A 19,317-nucleotide genomic window follows, 5' to 3' on the forward strand; every position below is an offset into this window, starting at 1 on the left:
ATTGAGGATCCACAATAATATTTTAAGGGCCCTGAAAAAATTTTGTTTTAGATGTATGTTTTGATATGTATTGCAAGAAACGGCTAGTTTTTTTATAGTTGACATTCTATAAAACTAGATTTTAAACATAGAATGGCTATGGGGGTCCACCAGAATAAAATAGTAATGAAATGGGTCCATAGATAAAAAATAGTTGAGGACCTCTGGGTTAGTTTTACTGGAACTGGTAAGCCAGAGATCTGTCTGATTTGGCTTGGTTTCTATGGCTGGATTTCTTTCCTAACACAACCCACTTTGCTGAGTGGACTGGGTGCTATATATATAAATATATCATCATTGCCATCATCATTGAGTGTCTGTTTTCCATCCTGGCATGCGTTAGACAGTTTGACTGAAACTGGTAAGCCAGAGATCTGTACCAGGCTCAAGTCTGATTTGGCCTGGTTTCTATGGCTGGATGCCCTTCCTAATGCTAACCATACCAAGAGTGTTAGAGGGTTCCTTTTGTGTGTCACTGGCATTAGCCACAGCTATGATTTCACTTAGCTTGATAAGTCTTCTCAAGCACACTGAGTCACCAAAGGTCTCATTCACTTGTCATTGCCTCTGTGAAACCCAACATCTGAAAATCATGCTTCACCACCTCGTCCCATGTCTTCCTGGGTCTACCTCCTTCACAAATTCCCTCTACATTTGTGTCAATATGAATGCATGTATGTTGTGTGTTTTCAGGTCATCTCATCATGACATGTGCTAATTCAAAAACAAATGTTACTGTCATACCAGTGACACCATTTTTTGACAAATTTCCATGAAAACATAGCTGGCCTTTGTGGTGCTTGTATTTGAAGGACTATGAAAAAGATTACCTTGCAGATGAGAGATGACAAGAAGAGCATCCAGCCTTAGAAAATCATCCTCAAAGAATTTTATCTGAGTCATGCAAACATGGAAAAAAAAAAGTGTAAACACTGATGATACATATACATAGTAGTTATTCATTTTGTTTTTATTCGCTTTTTTCAAGCCTAGTCAGGTTCATGGGCCCGGTTTCCCAGTTTCTGTGGCGTATGTATTCCCCCCAGCTGGACGGGATGCCAGTCCATCGCAGCGTTACTCAAGAAACAGGAAGAAAGTTGGGGCGAAAGAGTACAACAGGGGTCGCCACCACCCCCCTGCCTGAGCCTCGTGGAGCTTCAGGCGTTTTCGCTCAATAAACACACAACGCCTGGCCTGGGAATCGAAACTGCAATCCTCCGACCACGAGTCCGTTGCCCTAACCACTGGGCCATTGCGCCTCCACTATACACAGTAGTAGGTCTTAAAATGAACTGCATGCAAATGAAAGATATAACACAAGGCTGAATAGAGAGGGGAATCAATGAAATTGAGGAGGTAAAGAGGTATATTTTCTTAGGGCACACACAGATATAAATGTTGAAATCTCGAAGAGTATGAGGGCAGGATGGAAGGTATTTAACTCAATAAAGGAAGTGCTCCAATCAAAGCCAAACAATGCCGTATGTGCCAGATTCTTCAATAGTACTGTCCTACCTGTGCTCTTATATGCGAGAAGGGAGCTACTAAGAAGAGGATAGAACATCAATAGGCTGCAATGCAAAGGGCCATGAAATGCAGTAAATGATGTGATTGCAGGGTACCAAAAGCACAAATTCTGCAGGGTCAGACATGTTGCAAGGTTCACAGATAACAGGTGGGCCTGTGCAGTTACTGAGTGGTATCCAAGAGATCAGAAAAGGCTTCTATGATGATGGGAAGACAATTTAGTGAAGCAATTTGGATCAAGATGGTAAAGAATGACAATAAAGACAGAATTGGAAGTGGAGTGTGTAACAGCATCTGACGGCCTGGTCAATGTTGTGGTATATAACATGACTCCATACCATTTAAAAGAAATGAATAGATTGGATAATGTAGCCAGGTGTATACTGCAGCTATAAGCAAAAATAGTAGATGGGGGTGGTCATGATTAGAGTGCCTTTGCTCAAAGGCCTCCACAATAATAGCCATATTGTAGAGAAATCTTAACTTATTATTTTGTGCAGGCACAATTGTGGCTGTGAGGCTAAGAAGTTTGCTTTCTAGCCTCATCGTTTTGGGTTCAGTCTCCCTGCATGGCACCTAGGGTAAGTGTCTTTTACTATAGTCCCAAGCCAACCAAAGCCTGGTGAATGGATTTGGTAGATAGAAACTGAAAGAAGGCAACCATGTGTGTGTATGTATATATATATATATATATATATATATATATATGGGTGTGAATGTTTGTGTCTGCTTATTTTGACTTTGTGTGACTGCTGTAAATGGATGTCATTCATTTCCAATATTCGTGAAAACGTAGCTGGCCATGGAGAAATATCATTTTGCTTGGGAACAGGTGAGAGTTGGTACAAGAAGCTTATTTGACCATAGAAAATATGCCTCAGTAAACTCTGAACCATGCAAGTATAGAAAAGTGGTTGTTAATGTACCTCACTATGTATATATGTATTTCTAGGTGAATTGCATCGTCTACTATTGTCTGAGAAATGGATACAATGCAAATTAAGGCATCATTTGCTTTTCCACTCAGGTATTTGCATCTGGTAAAGCCAGGAACAATTGACAATCCTAGATTTTTATCATAATTAAATTTTATTTCAAAACTTTGCTTGAATAACTGTCTAAATTCATTAACTCAGGCAGACAAGCTTAATTAGACGTGTAATTTTATTAAGATAATTAATTCTTAACACTGAGCTGCGATCTCTCGTTTCAAGTCTGTGGTTTACGCATTCCGCAAGAGTTACACTTTAGTTTTCGTCTCCAACTATATTGTAATAGAGCTTCAATAGTTCTCTCTGGAATTCTCTGGAAATAAGCTAACATCTCTGTTTAGTGTGTTGCTGGAAAAGCTTTTAATATACATATATTATTCAATATTTGTGTTCCATCGTCATCGTATCCTTCTTCCGGGTATAACGTTTGAGATAACAAATAGGAAATGATCAGTTTCCATATTTCCTTTCATATATAAATCTAGCAACCGAATATATATAAAAAAAGTATTCAATGTAAGGGACACAACCGTGCTTTGACTAATTTGCTATAGCTTCCAATTTTTGTCTCCAGTCGCTATCGCAGCGAACTTATAATCTTTTTGATAAAGACCAAATTTATAAAGAAGTGCTGCAGTTTAAATTATACTCGCCGTTTGCGTTACGTTATGTCTTCGATACATTACCCTCCGTAAACAAATATTTCGCTAACTGCATCACTTACCGCTAGTCAAACTGTGTCCACTGGATTCTTTATTCTGCAGTGTTGTTACACGAGATGAAATATTGTTAAAGTGTATTGCTTGTATTAACTGAATTGGTGAATTCTATTTATAATATGTTTTGATACAGAAGCTTTTCTTTTCCTGCCTTATTGCAATAACACAAAGGGAGATGAAGCCAGTTTACTCGTACCTCGAGGGGTAGGAGAAGGGGTTGTTAAAATACTGACCGTTTTTGATACTTATTTCATACAAGAGGAACTTGTCGGTACAAGCTTTCACGGGAATAAAGAAAGATTTTTACATCATGTTATTTTCTTTTCCAGGCGTTTCTGTGATCTTTTAGAAATTGGTATTTTTGATAACTATTTAGAGCGGGGAAGGTGGAGTAGAGGAAGAGAGAAATAGTCAATCACTTGGACTAAAGAACTTTAGAAGTATACAGTTTTTATCTCTTGTCATTCCAAGTTCAGTTATGTTGGAGTTTCCCTTGATCTTTTCATAATACCAGAGTTGATAAAATAAGTGCCTGTGAAACCAACATGGGAATTTGACCTGCTAGAGAAAGCAGTCAACTTACCCTTAATTTAAACCCTACTATTAAAAAAAAAAAATGGATGCATTGCATAATGTAATCTTATACATAGAGTTGTGATGTCTTTGATCATGCGTCTGTTCAACCAGGGTCTCTATCCTAATTCTTTTTCCCAGCTAAGGATGAATTATTGGAATATGCAGATATTTGACTGGTACTTTATTTTATTAATGCCAGAAGGATGAAAGGAAAAAATTAGATTGGAAAGATTTGAACCCAGAACATAAAGAGCCACATAATTAAGTATTACAAGACATTTTCCCAATGTTCTAACAATTTTGTCAAACCACCATTTTTGTGATCTTCACGAAATTATCGTTTTCATTTTGGGCCCCACATAGCTCAACAAAAACATTAGATTGTGGACATGTTGGGACACTACATTAACGGGTTTGTCTAGTAGGCTGAATGAATCAACCCCAGCATTTATTTTTTTGAGCCTGGCACTTATTGCATGAGTCTCTCTTGCCAAACCACTAAGTTATGGGGACATAAATACACCCACCAACACCAGTTGTCAAACAGTGGTTGGGACACACACACACACAATGGGCTTCTTTCAGTTTCTGCCTATCAAATCCTCTTACAAGGCTTTGGTCGGTTCATGAATATAATGGAAGACACTTGCCCAAGGTGCCATGCGGTGGGACTGAACCCGGAATCATGTAGTTGGGAAGTAAGCTTCTTACCACACAGCAGGAGTGGCTGTGTGGTAAGTAGCTTGTTTACCAACCACATGGTTCCGGGTTCAGTCCCACTGCGTGGCACCTTGGGCAAGTGTCTTCTACTATAGCCTCGGGCCGACCAAAGCCTTGTGAGTGGATTTGGTAGACGGAAACTGAAAGAAGCCCGTCGTATATATATATATATATATATATATATATGCATGTGTGTGTTTGTGTGTCTGTGTTTGTCCCCCTAGCATTGCTTGACAACTGATGCTGGTGTGTTTATGTCCCCGTTACTTAGTGGTTCGGCAAAAGAGACCGATAGAATAAGTACTGGGCTTACAAAAGAATAAGTCCCGGGGTCGAGTTGCTCGATTAAAGGCGGTGCTCCAGCATGGCCACAGTCAAATGACTGAAACAAGTAAAAGAGTAAAAAGAGAGCCACGCCTGTGCTTATATTTGTGACACTTTCAGAATTACATTAATACCAATCTTCAGTTTGTTGTAAAGACCTGTGATCTTGCTTGGACCAAAACATTCATCAGTATCTCTCAACTTCTTTGTTCTCAAGGTGGCTGTAAAATCCTCATCATTAGGTTTTAATGTCTACTTAATTGAGATAGATATTCTACAGCTAGATGCCCTTTCTCATGTTTTCAAAGAAAGAAATATTTCCCCATGGCCAGACATGTTTTTGTATAATGTTAGAAATGAAGGACACTGCTTATATGACAGTGGCACTTATTTACAACTGTCACAGAATGTCAAGACAAGGGCACACACACATAATGATGGGTTTCTTTATAATTTCTATCTACTAAATCCGCTCACAATACTTTGGGGCTACAGTAGAAGACACTTGTTCAAAGTGCTGTGCAGTAAGATTGAACCCAAAACCATGTGGTTGGGAAGCTAAATTCTTAACCACTTAGCAACCCCTGTGTAAAACATCTTAATGGTTTTGGCAATAAAGTTAGAATCAGTCAACACCAGTTCAGATCCTACCAGCAATACTATTTGCTATGAAGTAAATAATTCACAAACATGGAAATTTAAATGGTGCCATGAGAAAGCATCTGTGCTGGTGTCATGATAAAAGCACCTGTACTGGTGACACATAAAAAGCTCTGGTGCTGGTGCCTTGTAAACCTAAGACCACTGGACCTAGGCTCTTGTGGTTGGGAAACAAACTTTTACAACACAGCCATGTTAAAATAAATAGCAGGACATATTGGCTAATATTATCATGAGTATACTATATCTGGAAATAAGATGAGATGGTCATAGCTGGAATGCTTTGATTTTTACATCCTTGCTGCAAACAGTAAGGAATTGTTGAGAGGAATTATAAACCTTTAAGCTAACTATGGGTCCTTATTGTTGTGATTTATCCCCAGAGCAGCACTTAGGATGAAAAAAAATTCCAGCCATCATCACCTATCTTTTTCCTATATCTAAGATATTTGTCCTTCAGATAGAGTGCAATTTCAGGGAAATTGGGTGCTATTTCTAGCATGTTACATGACAATATAGAGCAATGATTCCCAAATGTTCTTATGCCTCACACTCCTAGAAAATGTTTGATTAATTTTCTCACCCCTTACAAAAGTAATACCACATTTAAAGATGAAAAAGTCAATTTTGTAATAATTAATTAATTTTTTTTTTTAAATTGGACAACATGCAGTACCATGGAATAATTAAGTTCTTGGTGTGCTTAATAGAATAAAGCTGTTTTCAAGAGTAAGATAATAATTGCTTTATTAAAAGTGAATTTAATAAAAGTATATTAATGTCTGGTTAAGAAGCTTACTTTGCAACCATGTAGTTTCATGTTCAATCCCACAGCATGGCACCTTCAGCAAGTGTCTTCTACTATAGTCCTGGGCCAACGTATATCTTCCCAATGAATTTGGTAAACAGAAACTGTATGGCAGCATCATGTGTGTGTGTTTGAGTGGTTTGTGCATGTGTATATATATATATGTGTGTGTGTGTGTATATATATGATGATGATGATGTCTGTTTGTGTTGTGCGTATGTATATATATATTTACATATATATATATCCAGTACCACCTGAGTGGCTCTCATGCTGGTGTCATGTAAAAGCACCCACTACACTCTCAGAGTGGTTGGCATTAGGAAGGGCATCCAGCTGTAGAAACTTTGCCAGATCAGATTGAGCCTGGTGCAGCCTCTGGCTCACCAGTCCTCATTCAAACCATCCAACCCATGCCAGCATGGAAAGTGGACGTTAAATGATGATATATGTTACAATGTTAAAGCTAAGTGCACACGCACAGCAACGTTTAAGATCAATCTGTGCCAAGTGGCCTCACTCTGTATGCTTCAGCTTTGTTACTATGGCAACAGTCCGAATACTTATTGATCAGACCTTGTATGTATGTATGTATGCCTGTGTGTGCATCTTTGTGTTTATGCTTGTTTCCCCCACTGCATGACAACCAATGTTAGTTTGTTTACACCCCTGTAATATAGCAATTTGGTAAAAGAGTCAGATAGAATGAAGGGATAAGTGTCAGACTTAAAAAATAAGTAATGGGGTCAATTTGATCAACAAAACCCTCCTAAGTGGTGCCACAGTCTTGTGACTGAAACAAGTAAAAGCTAATAGAAGACAAAGATACCTCTTTGTTGCACCCTCTAAAATGCTAATTCCCAACTAGGCCTTTCGCAATATCCTTAAAGCCAGGTGCTGAAAAGTTCCCAGCTTTGGGTAAAAGAAAATACTGGAGGATCAGTTAATTATGATTTTATCCAACGTATTTCCCCCTCAAATTCACACACTTACTGCAGTAAGCCTTCAGTCTTTCTAAGCCCTGTAAAAGAACTTGGAAGTCTTCCAACCAGGCCTTTTACAATACCCTTAAAGCTAGGTGCTGAAAAGTTCCTGGCTCTGGGTAAAAGAAAATACTGGAGGATCAGTTGATTATGATTTTATTAAACGTATTCCCCTCTCAGATTCACACACTTACTGCAATGGTCCTTCAGTTTATCTGAACCCTGTAAAAGAACATGGAAGGTTGGGCTTCCAGCCGGGCCTTTCGCTATGCCCTTAAAACCAGGTGCTGAAAAGTTCCTGACTATGTGTAAAAGAAAATACCAGCGGATCAGTTAATTATGATTTTATTAAACGTATTTCCCTCTCAAATTCATACACTTACTGCAGTGGTCCTTCAGTTTTTCTGAACCCTGTAAAAGAACTTGAAAAGTTAGGCTTCCAGCCGGACCTTTCGCTATACCCTTAAAACCAAAAACTTTTCAGCACCACCTTGTACTGTCTGTTGCTTTACAACCGTATTCAATATCTAATGTAGTTACCGATTTCACTCACCAGACATGTAAATACCTCTACTCTTATCTTATAAAGTGTCAAAGTAATTATGAAAGCTCAAAATATTTCAACACCATACTCTGTCTAACTGTTATAGAAATGTTCAAATTTGTCTAAACTATTGTATCTATCAAGCCAGCACAGAATAATTGGATGTTGTTAACAATAAATAAATGCATAATTAACTAAAACTAATTAATTAATTATTTTAAGTAAATAAATAAAAAAAAATCATTAAGTATTATGTTTATTTTATTATTTATGATTGCTAAATGAAACATAAAAGAGTTGATCATTAAGTTGTATTATTCCCATACATGCATGTATATATACATACATACATATGAACATACACACATATATATGTATATATATAATTATGTATGTATATATATATATATATATATATACATGTATACTCACACTTATACATACATATATATACATATATATATATACATATATATGCACAAACACATACATGCATTGTGGAACTAATTACTTTACATTTTGTTTAATTAACATAAACAAAAGAATTAATAGTTAAAACCATTTTATATATTTGCGTATATTATGTACATGGTCTGAGAGTCTAATTACTTCATGTTTCACCTCTGTTTTGTCTGCAGATAATATTTCCTTAGAATTGTCACCTCCTCCGATACCTGGGCTTTTAAAATGTCTGCTCAGGCAGGCTTAAGCACCACTAAAAGCCAGGAAGATACCGCTTTAGTTGTTTTGGTTGTTAAAGCCAAAAGCAGATATGAAATAAGATTTGAAAATGTACATTTGTATGCGTGCACCTAAGTTTTTCTGTATGTGTATCTGTGTGTGCGTGTGTACGAGTGTGTATGTGTATGTGCGTGTATATATGTTTATACGTGTTTATGTGTGCCTGTTCATGTGTGTATATATATGTGTGTGTGTACGTATGTGTGTGCATGAGTGTGTATGCGGGTGTGTGTATATATGTGTGTGTGTACGTATGTGTGTGTATGCGTGTGTGTGTGTATATATGTGTGTATGTATATGTGTGCATGTGTATGTGTGCCTGTGCATGAATGTGTATGTGTGTGTATATGTGTGTGTATGTATATGTATGTGCCTGTGTGTGTGTTAATGTGTTATATATATATTATATATATATGTATGTAAGTGTGTGTATGTGTGTATATATATATAGATATATGTGAGTGTATGTTTGCCTGTGTGACTATACGTGTGTGTATATGTGAGTGTGTATGTATGTATGTGTATGAGTGCATATGAGTGTGTGTGTATGTATGCATGTGTCTGTGTGATTGTGTGTATATATATGTGTGTATGTATGTGTATGAGTGTGTGTATGTGTGCACCTGTGTGTGAGTGTGTGTATATATATATGTGAGTGTGTATGTATATTTGCATATGTGTGTGAGTGTATGTGTATATATATATGTGAGTGTATGTGTGTATATGTATTTCTGAATGCATTTCAAAGCAGACCATTTATAAATACGTGGTCATATACACAAATATAACCAACGTTCCTAATGAAAATAGATAAGAAAATAACAAATGTTGAGTAATTAAGCATTAGCCGTGGTTTTATCTTTATATAAAGAGTATAAGATTTAAAGAATTGGTGCCAAAATCTTTTTAGAACAATAACATCCTATGCAGAAGTGACTGGAAAGACCAAAACTCTGATAATGTCACATGACATCTAAGCAGTGTTGGTAGTTATGATGCCAATTCTTGGAAACAAAGAAAGTGAGAGAAAGAATTTGGCTCAATAGTATCTCTGTTTGGCATTTCATAGTGGTGTGTTCAAACCAAGTTAACTTTTTAACATTCAGACAACTCTATCAAATGCAATGCTTATTTATTCATTCTTGAATTAATGATGCATCGTCTTGTAGCTTCAAGATTTCAATGATATGCTTTGTTTATTTTTTTAGAATGACATTGTAGGATAGGTGTAAGAGGCTGGATCTGGCCAGTTTGTACACAAAGCAGGTAGAATATTTTAGCAGGATATGGCTGGTCTAAATCCCTAAATGATTAATGAAACTCTGATAATGCCACATGGTATCTAAGCAGTGTTGATAGTTATTTTGCCAGTTCTTTGGAACAAGAAAGATACAGAAAGAATTTGGCATAATGGTATCTTAGTTTGGCACTTCATAGTAGTGTGTTCAAACCTTGATGAAGGTCAGTCAAGTTAACCCTTTAGCATTCAAATTACTCTGTTAAATGTAATGCTTATCTGTTCACGTTGTTTTGAATTAATCATGCATTGTCTTGTAGTTTTGAAGATTTCAATGATGTGATTGCATATTTTTTAGAATGACATTGTAGAGTTGTCATGAGAGGCTGGATCTGGTCATTTTGAATATAAAACAAGCAGAATATTTTGGCAGGATCTGGCTAGTTTAAATACTAAAGGATTAATGTCACATGATATCTAAGCAGTGTTGATAGTTATGATGCCAATTCTTTGGAACAAGAAAGATAAAGAAAGAATTTGGCATAATGGTATCTTAGTTTGGCATTTTATAGTGATGTGTTCAAACCTTGATGAAGGTCAGTCAAGTTAACTCATTAACATTCAGCTTACTCTGTCAAATGTAATATTTATTTATTCACATTGTTTCGAATAAACTATGCATTATCTTGTAACTTGAAGATTTCAATGATGTGATTGTATATCTTTTAGAATGGCATTGCGTAGAAGGTGTGAGATGCTGGATCTGGCCAGTTTGAACATAAAATAAGCAGAATATTTTGGTAGTACATGGCTGGTCTGAACACTAAAGGATTAATGGCATTCAGACGACACATCACATATAAGTAGTGCTGATAGTTATATGATGCTAATTCTTAGGAATACTAAAGATACAGGAAGAATTTGGCACAATGTATCTTAGTTTAGTGTTTCATAGTGGTTGTGTTGAACCTTGTTGAGGTTAGTCATCAAGTTAACCTTTTCAATATATTTTGGGTAAATACAATTCCCTTGAATATAAATTTTAGAATAGCAGTAAATAAATGATGAGATTCTTAATTACAGAACTTTTTCTTTAAATGGTCGTAATACAGAAATGGAAAAGGTTAAATGGCAACAACAAATGTTAACAACAAAATAAACACACGCACTTACAGCTTTCCTCCGGTATATATATATATATACTGAATGTCTCTTCTCATATAAGCAAAATTTACATACACAATATAATATGTGTGTGTGTGTGTATATATTTATATACAGACACACACACATATATGTATATATAAAAAGCCTATCTAATCTATGATATAAATTGGACATGGGCGATTGTTGTATTCTTTCTTGTCTTGAGGTTCACAGCCAAACGGCTGGGTGGATACATGTGAAAAATGGCACACATGTGGAGATGGGTGCATAGATTGGAATGCAGTTTGTATTTTTTTTTCTAGCTCCCATACTTACCGAGAAAATAGATTATAACTTTTCTAATGGAATTCCCCTGTTTGTTCCGCCATTAAAACAACTAGTAAATATATAAACAGGGCAGATTTACCAATTTCACAGTAGATTGTTAAAAATGAACAACCTTAATCGATTTTTGAACTTTATTGGGTTCTCATCAAAGATGTCTACATCAATTTATATACATCATCATCATCATCATCATTGTTTAATGTCCATCTTCTATACTAGCATGGGTTGGATGGTTTGACAAGAGCTTCAGTGTCTGTTTGGGTATGGCTTTTTTTTTTATGACTAGATGCCCTTCCTAACAGCAACCACCTTGTAGAGTGGGCTGAATGCTTTTTTGGTGGCACCAGCACAGGGAGGTCAGTTTTGGCATGGTTTTTACAAATGTCAACCACTTTACAGTGTGGACTGGGTACTTTTTACATGGCACCAGCACTGGCAGGGTCATCAAGTAACTTGCAAGACAAGGAATTTTGAGAGGGGAAGGGCATTAGAAGAGGGGATCTTGTGTCAGATGAGGAAAGGTTAGAGTGTGACAGAGAGACAGAGATGCAGAAACAGGCGTCTTGCTATAGAGAAGGTACATGGTTACTCAGCCACAGAGAGAGAGAGAGAGAGAGAGAGAGAGAGAGAGAGAGAGAGAATGAAAGAAAGAAAGAAAGAGAGGGTTAACAAGAAAGAGGACAGAAATAGGTGTGTGATATGTGTTCTGACCAATTACACCAACCTACCCACTCACTACTTCCTGTTAGGTTTAAGAGCTATAATCTCAAAGTGTTTTTTTTAAACAAACAAGCATGTGTGTTTTCTGCATTAAATGGAGAAACATTGACAAATGACAATTCTGTTAATAATAATAATAATAATAATAAAATAATAATAATGATAATAATAAAATAAATAATAATAATAATAATAAAAAAAATAATAATAATAATAAAAGCTTATAAGTGATCACCGTGTATTGGCTAAAGAAAGTAGTTTAATATTAGGGCATATAAGCCCTTGATGGAAAAAGTGGGAGTTAGTACACATGGGATTTGAACCCACACATATATATATGACTTTAGTCTTTTACTTGTTTCAGTCATTGGACTGTAGCCATGCCGGGGCACTTTCTTGAAGGATTTTAACTGAATGAATTGAACCTAGTACTTATTTTTATGTTTGGTACTTGTTTTTTTAGCTGAATTGCCAAGTTACAGGGATGTAAACAAACCAACACCAACTGTCAAATGATTGGGGAGGATATATGCAGACACAAAGACACACACATATGATGAACTTCTACACAGTTTCCATCAACTAAATTCAGTCATGAGGCATTGGTTGGCCCAGGGTTGTAACCAAAGAAACTTAACTAAGATACTGTGCAGTGGGACTGAACCCAAAACAGCATGGTTGCATAGCGAGCTTCTTAACCACACAACCATGCCTACACACACACACACACACACATGTTGCAATGAATATTTGTGTTTGATTTGAAAAAGGAGAAAAGCGATCCAATATCTAATTCACAGATGAGGTTTTTGTTTACTGAAACAACCTTAGAAAGTCAATAATCTAACCCTTTAGTCATTTATCTCAAAATAAATGCCGACAATGAGGCTGTTCTTTGTCTTACATTTCAAATACATTACATTTTGGAAATAGAATATAAAATATATAACATGTTAAATACTAACTGCACTTATTTCTCAACTCAATACGAAACATAAAGCAGTAAATCATTGGCTTTTACTTCAGCTTGGAGAGCTAGAAATAGAACTTTTAATGCATGCAGAATGAATATTTTCTTTACATCAATTTAATTGTCAATTCATCTCAAGTGACCTCCTCAAAAGGCATCAGTATCTTAGTCGTTTTATGATTGGAGCCTTTCAAACTCTTGTTGGCATTATTATTATTATTATTATTATTATTATTATTATTATCATCATCCTTATTATTATTTTTATCATTATTATCATCATCGTCATCTTTATTATTATTATTATAATTATGTAGTGTAGCAACTATAGAACCTATTCTTTGCTATTACATTTCTGTAATAACAACGCTATAATTTTCAAGAACTTCAAGTCTCTTGTCAGTTAATTGAATAGCTATATATATTATAGCAATAGACTCAAAAAAAGATTGTGTCGATATTGTATTTATTGTACTTCAAATTTAAAATAAACATTATTCTTTATTATTCAAAGTGCTACTTTTCTCTATAAGTTAGATTTTCTCAATTGTTTAACAACTAAAAGAAAAACTGAAAACATAGAAATGAATTCTTCTTGTTTTTTACTGTGATATCTCATTTACTAAAATTGTCATAGTTGCCTTCATCACTGCCATGACCAATGTCATATGTATTTCCAACGATGATATAGATTGGATGTGGAGCATTTTCCTCTTCCAGCTATCACCACTATCATTTTTGTTTTATGTCTGTTTTATCACACCAGTATGGGTTAGGTGAATCTCTCTACTTGTCAGTCCTTCATTATTAGACATATACTACAAAGGGGTGCTGAAAAGTTCCTGGCTTTGGGTAAAAGAAAATACAAGAGGATCAGTTAATTATGATTTTATGCAACATTTTTCCCTTCCCAGATTCACACATTTATTGCAGTGATCCTTCAGTCTTTCTAAGCCCTGTAAAAGAACTCAGAAGGTTGGGTCTTGAACCAGGCTTTCACAGTACCTTTAAAGCCAGGAACTTTTCAGCACCCCCTTATATATATAAGTATATGTGTGTGTGTGTGTGTGTATGTATATATATATATCTATCTATCTATATATATATTATCATCGTTTAATGTCCGTTTTCCATGCTAGCATGGATTGGACGGTTCGACCGGGGTCTGGGAAGCCAAGAGGCTGCACCAGGCTCCAGTCTGATCTGGTACTGTTTCTACAGCTGGATGCACTTCCTAACGCCAACCACTCCAAGAGTGTAGTGGGTGCTTTTTACGCACTACATATATATATATATATATATATATATATATATGGAGAATGGACGTTAAACGATGATGATGATGATGATGATATATAACGAGAAGCTTTATGAAAATAAACAAAAGACGAAATATATATATATACATACATATAAGGGAACACTGAAAAGTTCCTGGCTTTGTGTAAAAGAAAATACAGGAAGACCAGTTAATTATAATTTCATTCAACATATTCCCCTCTCCGATTCACACACTTATTGCAGCAGTCCTCCAGTTTTTCTAAGCCCTGTAAAAGAACTTGGAAGGTTGAGTCTCCAACCAGGCCTTTCACAATACCCTTAAAGCCAGGAACTTTTCAGCACTCCCTCATACAACAGAAAAACGAAAACTGGTCAAAACTTTCACAGTGTATGTTCATGTCATTTTTTGTCATGGTTTTACTGGTAGATGCCCTTCTTATTACCAACCACTTTGCAATATGAACTAGGTGTATTTCATCATGCTACCAGGACTAGTGAAGTTATCACTAACATGAGTTAAAGAAAACAGTCCCTTGTACTCTACCGTGTCTCCATTTGTTTCTTTCTTCTTTGTTTGTATTTATTTGTTTGTATTTATAGTTTATAGTTATATTTTTTGTCAGTTAATATTCTGTTATTTAGATGATAAACTCTTGTAAATAATTGAGATGTAAATAATTGTAAATAATTGAAATGTGTTAAACTATGAAAGATTACACAACGTAACAATTTTCAAAACAAAATTTGTTTATTGTATTTTTTTTTGTTTATCAAACCATTTTTTCTGCTGATTCCAAAAATGAAATTATTTTTTGTGTATCATCAACAGTTAAAAAAATATGTCAACTTTCAATGTTATTATATATTCGATATTGTTATTATGTTCCGCTACTGAATGTATGTCTAATTTTCTCTTTCAGACCAATTACTAAGTTCTGCTATTTTCAGGATGGCTACTAGAGTGTGTACAAATTCTCCAGATACATTTTGCTATGTGTGTGGTTATTATATTGGGAAAAAGCAGGTATTACATAAGATCGTGAAAGGTGCCAAATTGTGGATAGCATACAGACTCTATTTCGGAATTCCCATGGGTGACCAGGACAAACCATGGGTCCCACATGTGATATGTGGAAGCTATCAATCTACTCTAGAAGGAAGGTTAAGAGGTACAGGAAGGTTAATGTCTTTTGCCAGTCCAAGAGTATGGAGAGAGCCAAAGAACCATCATGATGACTGTTACTTTTGTATGATCGATGTGACAAAATACAGAAAAGTGAAAGGAAGACAAGCTCTTCAGTATCCAGACATACCATCATCTAGAGCACCTGCCCCACATGATGAGTTTACAAGTACCACTACCACCAGAAAATATTTCATCTGAAGAGTCAACAAGTAGCAGCAGCCAAGAAATGGAGGAAGCTTTCGTATCGAGAACGATTTCGGAGCCTCACTTTCCAAATCAGAGTGAGCTAGATGATTTAATCAGGGATCTGGGTCTTACTAAATCAGGAGCTGAACTTCTTTCACCAAGGTTGAAGGAATGGAATCTACTGGGGGAAGACTGCAAGATATATGTGTACTGGAAATGCCTTGAAGTGAGTATCATGGTGAGAGATTTCATCAGGACATTGCAACTATGGAAAGAAGATACCAAGGACGAGGGGATACTGCTATGATGGCAGATTATATATGGTTTCTAGTCAGAAGAGATGAAGGTATACACTCCAGAAAATCTCAATCGTCAAAGCACTTCTCATCTTAAGAAAAGAGTTATCAAGGCATCTACAGTGCAGAGTTTTATTGTTTCTTTTTGTTCTAACTAATATTATACTTCCTACATACCTTTTAATATATGAAAAAGTTCTAAATGTTGTGTAATTATCCTTACAGTACTAGAATAGATTGAACCAACAAAGAGCTGTAGAGAAAAGTTACAAATATAACGAGCAAATATGAAATTAGGAATAAATAAATAACCATCAATGTTATGTCAAAATGAATGTGATTTTTGAATTTAGTGGCAAAAAATGCATATATGAACATTAAAAAATACAAATAAACAAAACATGTGTTACATTGCGTTATCAGTCATCATCATCATCACATGCTTCTCCTGGGATGCTGTGTTACTAAGTTTGTCAAACTCCTTTACATGGAGAACACTTATTGTTGTTGTTGTTATCATTTTCTTTTAATTTGCATGTTTGTTACAATCACTTGCTGAGACACACCCAGCATCCTAGAGCAAGTGAAGGATAAGAGATGTTACAGCATGATTGAAAGCTTGGAGAGGGAAAGTGGCAGGGGCAGTAATGAAATATCTTCATGTAATACAACACAGGCATTTAAATTGATAGAGTTTTTCTGAGGATGTGGGCAGTATTTGTCAGCACAATCTTTTAGATTTCTCTGAAACATGGTTCTCCTCAGATGTTATCTAGTTGTCTCTGACATCCCTTTTTTTATTATACCTAGGGCACCTACAATAACAGGAACAGTTCTTGCTTTAAGATGCCACATCTTCTGTATTTCAATTTCTAGGTCCCCAAAACTGCTGGTCTTGTGCCAAAATCTGAATTATTATTATTAAGGTTGTAAGGTGGCAGAATCATTACCATGCTGGACAAAATGCTTAGCAGCATGTTTTGAGTTCAAATGCCGCTGAGGTAAACCCTGCCTTTCATCCTTATGGGGTCAATAAAATAAGTACCAGCCAAGAACTGGGGTCAATGTAATTGACTTCTTTCTCGCCTCAAAAACTGCTGGCTGTGTGCCAAAATCTGAAACCACTAGTATTATCATTAAGATGGTGAGCTAGCAAAATCGTTAGCACAGAGGACAAAATAGTTAGTGGCTTTATGCTAGCGGCAAAATAGTTCCTAGTTTATGTTCTGAGTACAAATTCCACAAGTCTTTTTTTGGGGATGTAACTGTTTTATTAACTTAGCCCTTCCTTTACAATTGCTGGCATTGTACTAAAATTTGAAACCATTATTATAATTCTAATTATTATTATTATTAAGGCGGCGAATGTCAGAATCATTAGCATACCGAGGGAAATGCTTAGCAGTATTTCATCCCTTATTACATTTTGAGTTCAAATTCTACCAAGGTTGACTTTGCCCCTTTCATCCTTCCAGGGTCAATAAATTAAGTACCAGTGAAACACCGGGGACCAATGTAATCAACAGTTGAAAATATGGAAATTGCAAAAAGAAATGTTGTCTATCTACCAACCTACCTACCTACCTACCGACCTAGCTATCTCTCTCTTTTACTCTTTTACTAGTTTCAGTCATTTGACTGTGGCCATGCTAAAGCACCGCCTTTAGTTGAGCAAATAAACCCCAGGACTTATTCTTTGTAAGCCTAGTACTTATTCTATCGGTCTCTTTTGCCAAACTGCTAAGTTACAGGGACCTAAACACACCAGCATCAGTTGTCAAGCAATGTTGGGGGGACAAACACAGACACACGAACATATACGCACACACACACACATATGTATATATATATATATACACACACACATATATATGACGGGCTTCTTTCAGTTTCCGTCTACCAAATTTACTCACAAGGCTTTGGTCGGCCCAAGGCTTTAGTAGAGGATACTTGCCCAAAGTGCCTCACAGTGAGACTGAACTCGGAACTATGTGGTTGGTAAGCAAGCTACTTACCGCACAGCTATCTATCTGACAGTTTTTCTGTCTGTCTGTCTATCTATCTACTTACTTGCAAAAAAATGTGATAACATGTGACATTATTGACTGAGGTTACCGTGGTCTTTTCCGTAGGCTTTTCTTTTCACGGATAAACCTTATCTGTTTCCTCCTTTACATTTTACATCATGACATTTCTGTAATACACGATCGCTATTGATGGTTTTTTTTTTTTACGATCTCTTTTGATTGAAAACCTACCCCCACTTTGTTTTTCTCCCCAAAAAGAAAAGCTCTACTTTGTAATTTGTCCCCTCTGTGTTCAACCCTGTGTCTCCACACCAGCCAGCTCCATCATTACACATACACATTACACCTTCAAGACTGGAGAACCAATTGGGGGCTCGCTGGATCTCTCTTGCAGTGGCCTTCTCCCCCACCATTCCAGCAAACCGCAAAATTGCACCAGCCAGCATCATCAGCAGCTCCATAGTCCGCTACAGAGACAGCAACTCAGTCTAATAGTTTCCAACCACCAGCACAGAATACTTTGCTGCCTTCTTCGGAAGACACCCCCAATTCAACACGGTCAATTACAAACAACACTCAAACTGGTTAGCAGGACAGGCAAACTCAGAGGGAGCCCACTCCCCCAAAACTTCAGGCATTGTGCATACAGTAGAAAATATGACAATGATCACCATGATCACCACCACCACCACCACCAGCCATTCAAGAATTTGGACCTGGAGATCTCCATTTCCAGCAATTTCGAGGGCCACCTCCCAGTGGTGTTGGGCATCAACGAAGAGCCTACAACAAGACGACCAAAGATTTTTTTTTTTCCCCAAGGTCTGGGGTGTCCCGCCCCTAAGCCCTAGACCATCACCTAATCACCCTTACCCGGCTTGTTGCTTAACAACCACCACCACCACCACCACCACCAACAACAATAACCAACAACAACAATAACAACAGCAACAATAATATAATATTCAATGTTCACTTTTCTATGCTTGTAGAGTAATCAATTAATAGCTAGCCATGAAATAGAATATGTTAATACATTAGACTGCATTGTTATTTTAAGAAGTAGATGTTCTTCCTGTAAGCAACTTTGTTGTCATTTTGATCAATTACATTTTACACATCACCAAGTCATAGGTCAGACTATTTTTCAGGCAATCTTTCCATAGTTTGTCAGAAGATACTACAAAATAAGCTGGAGTGATATTTGAGATGTTTAAAGTCACACCTTCACTCATAACTTCCTTTGCAGTGCCGTTTTTCTCTGTTCTTCTTTCTACTTATTCCATC

At 36.4% G+C, this 19,317-nt stretch overlaps 1 protein-coding gene across 1 annotated transcript in view; it reads left to right on the forward strand.

The window, feature by feature from the left end:
* Positions 1-10,672, forward strand: part of LOC115213511 (kinesin-like protein KIF18A) — a 61,633-nt gene extending 50,961 nt beyond the window's left edge. Inside the window, exons 22-23 of the transcript XR_004999653.1 lie at positions 4,966-4,972; positions 10,662-10,672. The gene's annotated coding sequence lies outside the window, so the exon portion shown is untranslated. The remainder of the gene's footprint in view (positions 1-4,965; positions 4,973-10,661) is intronic.
* The last annotated feature ends 8,645 nt before the right edge of the window (positions 10,673-19,317 follow it).

The sequence above is a fragment of the Octopus sinensis genome, linkage group LG6 (genome assembly GCF_006345805.1).
Source record: "Octopus sinensis linkage group LG6, ASM634580v1, whole genome shotgun sequence".
In the NCBI taxonomy this organism is placed as follows: domain Eukaryota; kingdom Metazoa; phylum Mollusca; class Cephalopoda; order Octopoda; family Octopodidae; genus Octopus; species Octopus sinensis.